Source organism: Phacochoerus africanus, chromosome 1 (genome assembly GCF_016906955.1).
Source record: "Phacochoerus africanus isolate WHEZ1 chromosome 1, ROS_Pafr_v1, whole genome shotgun sequence".
NCBI classification, from domain to species: domain Eukaryota; kingdom Metazoa; phylum Chordata; class Mammalia; order Artiodactyla; family Suidae; genus Phacochoerus; species Phacochoerus africanus.
Window position 1 is genome coordinate 184268744 of NC_062544.1, and position 6728 is coordinate 184275471.

Sequence of the window (6728 nt, forward strand, 5' to 3'; positions counted from 1 at the left end):
AAGAGCCCTTTACAAGAGGGCAAAATATGAGATGTGTTCTCACACATCTGCAAGACGAAATAGTCATGTTTGGAAAGGAGAGGACACATGTTGAGGAACTGAGGCTGGCCTCTAGAAGTTGAGAGTAATTCCCAGCCGGCAGCTACCAAGAAAAGAGGACTTCAGTCAAACAACCTCAGGGAAATGAATTTGAATTCTAACAATAACTAGTGAGTTTCAAAGAGAGCCCTGACTTTTAGATGAGAACACAGCCTCACTCCTACGCCCCACCTCACCCCCACCCCTTGACTTCAGGCCTTAAGACACTAAACAGATAATTCAGCTAATCCAAGCCCGGATTTTGATTTATATAAATTGTGAGGTAACAAATTGCTTTAAGCCAAGGTTCTACAGTTTATAAAAAGTGAATACAGTTTTTTTTCACTTTTTTTTTGGTTTGTGTTTTTAGGGCTGCACTGTGGCATATAGAAGTTTCCAGGCTAGGGTTCAAAACAGAGCTGCAGCTGCCAGCCTACAGCATAGCCATAGTAACGTGTCTATGATCTATACCACAGCTCATAGCAATGCCAGATCCTTAACCCACCTAGAGAGGCCATGGATCAAACTCGCATCCTCATGGATACTAGTCAGGTTCGTTTCTGCTGAGCCACAGCATGAACTCTAGTTTTTTTCACTTTCTATCAGAAGTTAGTTTTATGTTTCATGGAAGTATAGAGAGATTACAGATTTTTTTTTTTCTGGAAAACACATTTTTGCTATAATTAACATAGCCTAACTTGAACCATCCTGCCAGAGTAGGTGTGGTTTTATATACATTTCATTAACTATACTGTCACAACACAAGTAAACTTTTTTCCTCTAAAGGTGATAAGCATAATTCTACCAGAGTTAGGGAAAATTCTTTACTTTTACTGTTTAATACTCTTCATTCCTATACTTCAGTCCCCAACTAAATATCAAATTTATTTTTGATTCCTCATAAAAGATAAAAGGATATCCAGCTGTAACAGAAATAATCCAGTTTATGAACAGTGGAGGTAAGAAAGCTAGGAAAAAAAATAAAAAGATAATTCAAATAAAGTCCTTCTAGAAATCCTGCTTTCTTTTTATTCCAATGATTTGTCTAACCTCCTGTTCACCTGAGTTATGATGCATGATTTTGGGACTTCCTTTGTGAGATATTCTCATTTTAATGACCCTTCTAAGGAGATATTCTTCTTCTATAATTGTATAAATTTAAATTTGTTTTTAGTCTTCTGGCATATATAGTTTTAAATAGTTCCAACCAAGAATATCTTGTTGGCATAAAGTATGAATAACTTAGGGCAGGGGGAGGAGAAGGAAAATTTCTTTCCATTACTTTAAAGTCAATATTCACTTATATTCATAACTTCTAACAAAAATTCTGAAATATTTGATTTACTTTGTAGCCTCCTATATGAGTTGTTTATTCCCAAACCTGATTACACCTTCCCCCAAAAACCTTCAATGGTAAGTAAAAGTTTAGACATATAAGTGACAGATGTTTCCCATGTTCTCATTTCCATTATTCTTCAGGCAGCTGCTATTGCAAATCATTTTACTTTCCAGTAATCTCTTTTTTTAGTTGCTTTCAGGAAAATGTTTTTTCATCTGGGTTTCCGAATTCCTTTTCCTTTCTTTTCTTTGATCTATTTTGTCAACATTCAAGTGATCTATCTACTCTGAGCCAATAAACCAAATTTGTATCTTTCATTAATACTTTGGTTGTTTTTTTTCACCTTGCTTTTGGGATACTGTGTGGAATTTATCTCAAAAAGTAGTATTTTAAGAAACTTAATATTCATTTTGGTCATTTACATGCAAAATAAACACACTAGTTTCTTCCAAGTACAATTTAAATATTCATTATTTATTATAAAATCATTTTGCTTTTTCCATTTTGTAATGTAGTTGAAATCATATATTATGTAGACTTTTCAGATTGCCTTGTCTCACCTAGCAATATGCATTAAATGTTCCTTTATTTCTCTTCATACCTTGATAGTTCATTTCCTTTTAATGCTAAATAATATTTATCCATTTGCAGTTTGTCTGTTTACCAAGGACTCTTGATTCTTCCACCTTTGTGGCTAATTATAAATGAAGCTTCTATAAACATACATGCACAGTTTTTTGTTTGGCTGTAAGTTCAGCACCTTTGGGTAAATTCCAAAAAGTGCAGTTGCTATATTTTGTGGTAAGAGTATATACAGTTTTTTTCAGAATCCACCAAACTATCTCCCAGTGTGTCTGTACCATTTTGTATCTCCACCAGAAATGAATGAAAGCTCCTATGGCTCTACCTTTTCTCCAGAAGTTGGTGTTGTCAGTATTCCTAATTTTGGCCACTATAATAAGTATGTTGCAGTATCTAAATATTGTTTTGATCTGCATTTCTCTGATGACATATGGTGTGGAGGATCTTTTCATATGCTTATTTGCCATCTGTATACTTTCCTTGGTGAGGTATCTGTTAAGGTCATTAGCCTAATTTTTAATTGGGTTGTTTGAATTCTTATTGTTGAGTTTGAGTGTCTTTTGTATATTTCGAATAACAGTTTTTGTCTTTTGCAAATATTTTCTCCCAGTCTGTGGCTTGTCTTCTCATTCTCTTGACAGTGTCTTTTGAGAATTAGAAATTTTTAATTTCAGTGAAGTCCAGTTTATCAATTATTTCTTTAATGGATCATGAATTGGTGTTGCATCTAAAAAGTCATTGCTGGAGTTCCCGTTGTGATGCAGTGGAAAGGAATCTGACTGGTCTCTTTGAGGATGAGGCTTTAATCCCTGGCCTCACTCTATGGTAAGGGATCCAGTGTTGGTGTGAGCTGTGATGTTGTTCACATACGTGGCTCAGATCCTGTATTGCTGTGGCTGTGTCACAGGCCAGCAGCTGTAGCTCCAATTCCACCCCAGCCTGGGAACTTCCACATGCAGCAGGTGTGGCCCTAAAAAGCAATAAATAAATAAATAAATAAATAAATAAATAAATAAATAAATAAATGTTATTGCCAAATACAATATAAAATATAAATAAAATATAGATTTTCTGGAAAAGGCAAAACTACAAAAACAATAATATCAGTGGTTGCTAGGGGTTAGAGGAAAGGGACAGATGATTAGGCTGAGAATAAAAGATTTCTAAGGCAGTAAAACTACTCTGTACAATGTTATAATGGTATATACATGTTGTTTTACATTTTTCCAAACTAATAGAGTATACAATACCAAGAGTAAAATTTGATTTAAACTGTGAACTCAGTGTTAATGATGTGTTGGTATAGGTACCACAATTGTAACATATGTATCTCTCTGGTGGAGAATGTTGATAATGAAGAGGCTTTGCATGTGTGAAAGCAGGTAGTATAGGGAAAACTCTTCCCTTCTGCTCAATTTTGCTCTGAGCCTAAGACAGCTCTAAAGAATAAATTCTATTAAAAATTATAAAATTATTTGTCATTCACAATGTTGTACTTTAAACATACGTATTCTATCATTAGAAAAATTTCTGATACATATAGTAAATCTTACTTTGCCATTAATTTTGTTTTATTATGTTTGAGAGGTCAAACACATTTTGTCAAGTATATTCTTTCTCTGGTTTGAAAGACCGTTGTCATATAACATAGTTCTTATCTAAATGCTATGTAACAAGATCACTTTTTTAACTAATTTTCCACAGTGTTCATTGCTTTATTTTTTCCTATCTTAATCTATCACTCTCGCTTTTTTTTTTTTTTCCAGGGCCGCAAGCGAGGCATAGGAAGTTCCCAAGCTAGGGGTCAAATTGGATCTACAGCTACCAGCCTATGCCACAGCCACAGCAACACAGGATCCCAGCCACATCTGCAACCTATACCACAGCTCACAGCAACGCTGGATCCTTAACCCACTGAGCAAGGACAGGGGTCAAATCCACATATTCATGGTTCCTAGTTGGGATGTTTAACCTCTGAGACACAAAGGCAACTCCTTAATCTCTTTTAGATACAGTTTTTGCATGACAGTTCTTAGTTTTAATACCAAGTTCAATCTCTCTTTGTTTCTCAAAAGAGATTGATTGTGGGGGTTATTATACAAACCTTCACGTGAAATAGAAATTAATAGAATTATTTATACCTATAGACACACACACACACACACACACACACACACATGGAAATGCAAGCTTTAAAAATGATGAGACAATTATATCTGTAGTCTCGTTATCAGTATACAAATATACCAAAGTCAGTTTCTTGGTTTTGATATTGTATTACAGTTATCTATCTCCACTGAGGGAATCTAGGTGAAATGTACAAAAATATCTTTGTACCATTTTTGCAAATTCTTGTGACTCTATAATGATTTAACAATAAAAAGTTAAATAACTTAGTCCATAATATGTACTCAGTAGTTGGTATTATTATAACTCTGTTAAACTGTCTACCTTATTAACTGAGAAATGAAAAGAAAAAAGGAATATTTATTTACAGTTGCATGCAATTTAACTACAAATTTTAAATATAATTCTATATGTGTAGACTTTATTTTTATTTTTTTAAGAGCCATTTTTTATTTGATCATTTCTTGCATTTGAAGTACTTCTCAATGACATCCTTGGCTTGAGACTCTTTGCCATAGTCCTAAACTACCACAAAACTGCAACCAACTACTTTACAGGGTTTTCCCTCTCTGTCAGTTTTACAGAGGCCTTCCCATCCACCTAGTTTCTTGTTGTCATCAACTTTAATAAGGTTGATCTGGTGCTAAGCACAAAGGGCCTCCACCAAGCTGACATACCTTGGTTCATCACAGTTGGATGCAAGCACACAAAGATGGACTCGGCAATTGTCTAAGGCTATGACAGCTTTGCTTATTCCACGTGCTAGGCTATTGCGGATGAGGACAGTCTTCAGCTCCTCTTGCAGAGCAGTTTTAATGTTCATTACACTTCCAGCAGCAATGCTATCATTGGCCATAGCAGTGGGTTTTGGGTGGAGCTAAATATTAAGTGCACGGGAGCCTCTGCCTCCATGCGACTCAGCGGTGGCAGGCAGAGCATGACCTTCTTTTTTTATAGAGAGATTTTTGAGGTGAAAAGGAGGATTGTAAGAATAAATTAATGTTAACAAACAGAACTTCTTTCCACTAATGCCAAATTAAAGCTTTAATTAAATATAATACTAGTAAATCAGTCTGTGAGCTAATCGGTTGACAGGAATACACTGTAAATTTACTCTTCTTTTGTATTTATCTAGTATAAACAGTGTTTTAATTAGCTACAAAATGTGCCTTATCAATGTTTTAAAAGAATATTAATAATATATTAATACCTTACTATATAAGGAGACCTTCTGGGTTCTTAGATTATTGATTACATAGCTGATGGTTAAGCATTAATGAGCCATCTTTTTTTCCTAATGTCCAAGTTTCTCCCTGGTTAGTAGTCCTGTTCTCAAGGAGACACATTTATTCTTTCAGGTCATCAAAGTGCCATTTCGTGCATCATTAGTTTAATAGAGAAAGTCTTCTATGGTGTACTAAATGCTATCCCAGAGGCTAAACATTGTTGTTTAATCCAACAAATTCAATGAGGGTCTGGAATTTTGAGGAGATGATGCTAGATTCACAAGTGAGTAAGCCAAAATTTGTGTTATAACTTGCTTTGGGAATAAAAACACATATGACCTCAAAGGAAACAAAGCACTGCTTATAGGTCATGGATCTTAGAAAAGACTTGTAGCCTAATATGAAATAAGGATGTAATGTGAAGGAGGGTTTGAGTTGAAAAAAATTCTTCAGGGACTCTATAGTCTAATGTTAGAGATAATATTCTTTCAATATATTACCTAAAAAGAAATGGAAAACAAGTTTAGTGATACTAGATTTTTTTTTTTGTCTTTTTGCTATTTCTTTGGGCCGCTCCTGCGGCATATGGAGGTTCCCAGGCTAGGGGTCCAATTGGAGCTGTAGCCTCTGGCCTACGTCAGAGCCACAGCAACGCTGGATCTGAGCTGCGTCTACAACCTACACCACTGCTCACGGCAATGCCGGATCGTTAACCCACTGAGCGAGGCCAGGGGTCGAACCTACAACCTCATGGTTCCTAGTTGGATTCGTTAACCACTGCGCCACGACGGGAACTCCTGATACTAGATATTGACGTGATGTCACTGAGTGCATATAGATATTCTTTCTTCATAGTAATTTTAAAGATTAAATTCTGGCTCATTCCATGATTTTATTTTTTTTCATGGTTCTACTTTTTTGTCATCTTACTCTTTATTTACATTCTTCTATATAATGTATGGGATCTTCATTGTATTCTTTTATAATTTCTAAATATATATGTTTAAATATTAATGTTTGATTTATTTTTCAGCAAATATTCATTGAACATCTATTATTTTTCAAATAAATTATTTTACAAAAGAAACATAAGGATGAAAAGATTGCAGCTGCTTCCTTTGAATAAACTATTTCAGCTGGGAGTCATTTATATTAAAGTATGAGTATTTATCATGTAATAAAACCAGTACTTTTTAGGGAGTATTACCTTAATTAATTACCATATTTTTTGTATTATCTTAATTACCATATCTCTATGTTGCGTCTCTTGATGCCCAAATATCAAATTACACCAGGAAGAGAGCTGTACAGAAAATTAAGTTTCTTGATGCTTGCAACAACAAGGAGCTTTCTTTGGAAACCATGAAGTGTCTCAG

General features: G+C 34.7%; 1 pseudogene; it reads right to left on the reverse strand.

The window, feature by feature from the left end:
• Positions 1-4583: 4583 nt before the first annotated feature.
• On the reverse strand, positions 4584-4982 carry LOC125112735 (40S ribosomal protein S12-like; annotated as a pseudogene).
• Between the last annotated feature and the right edge of the window lie 1746 nt (positions 4983-6728).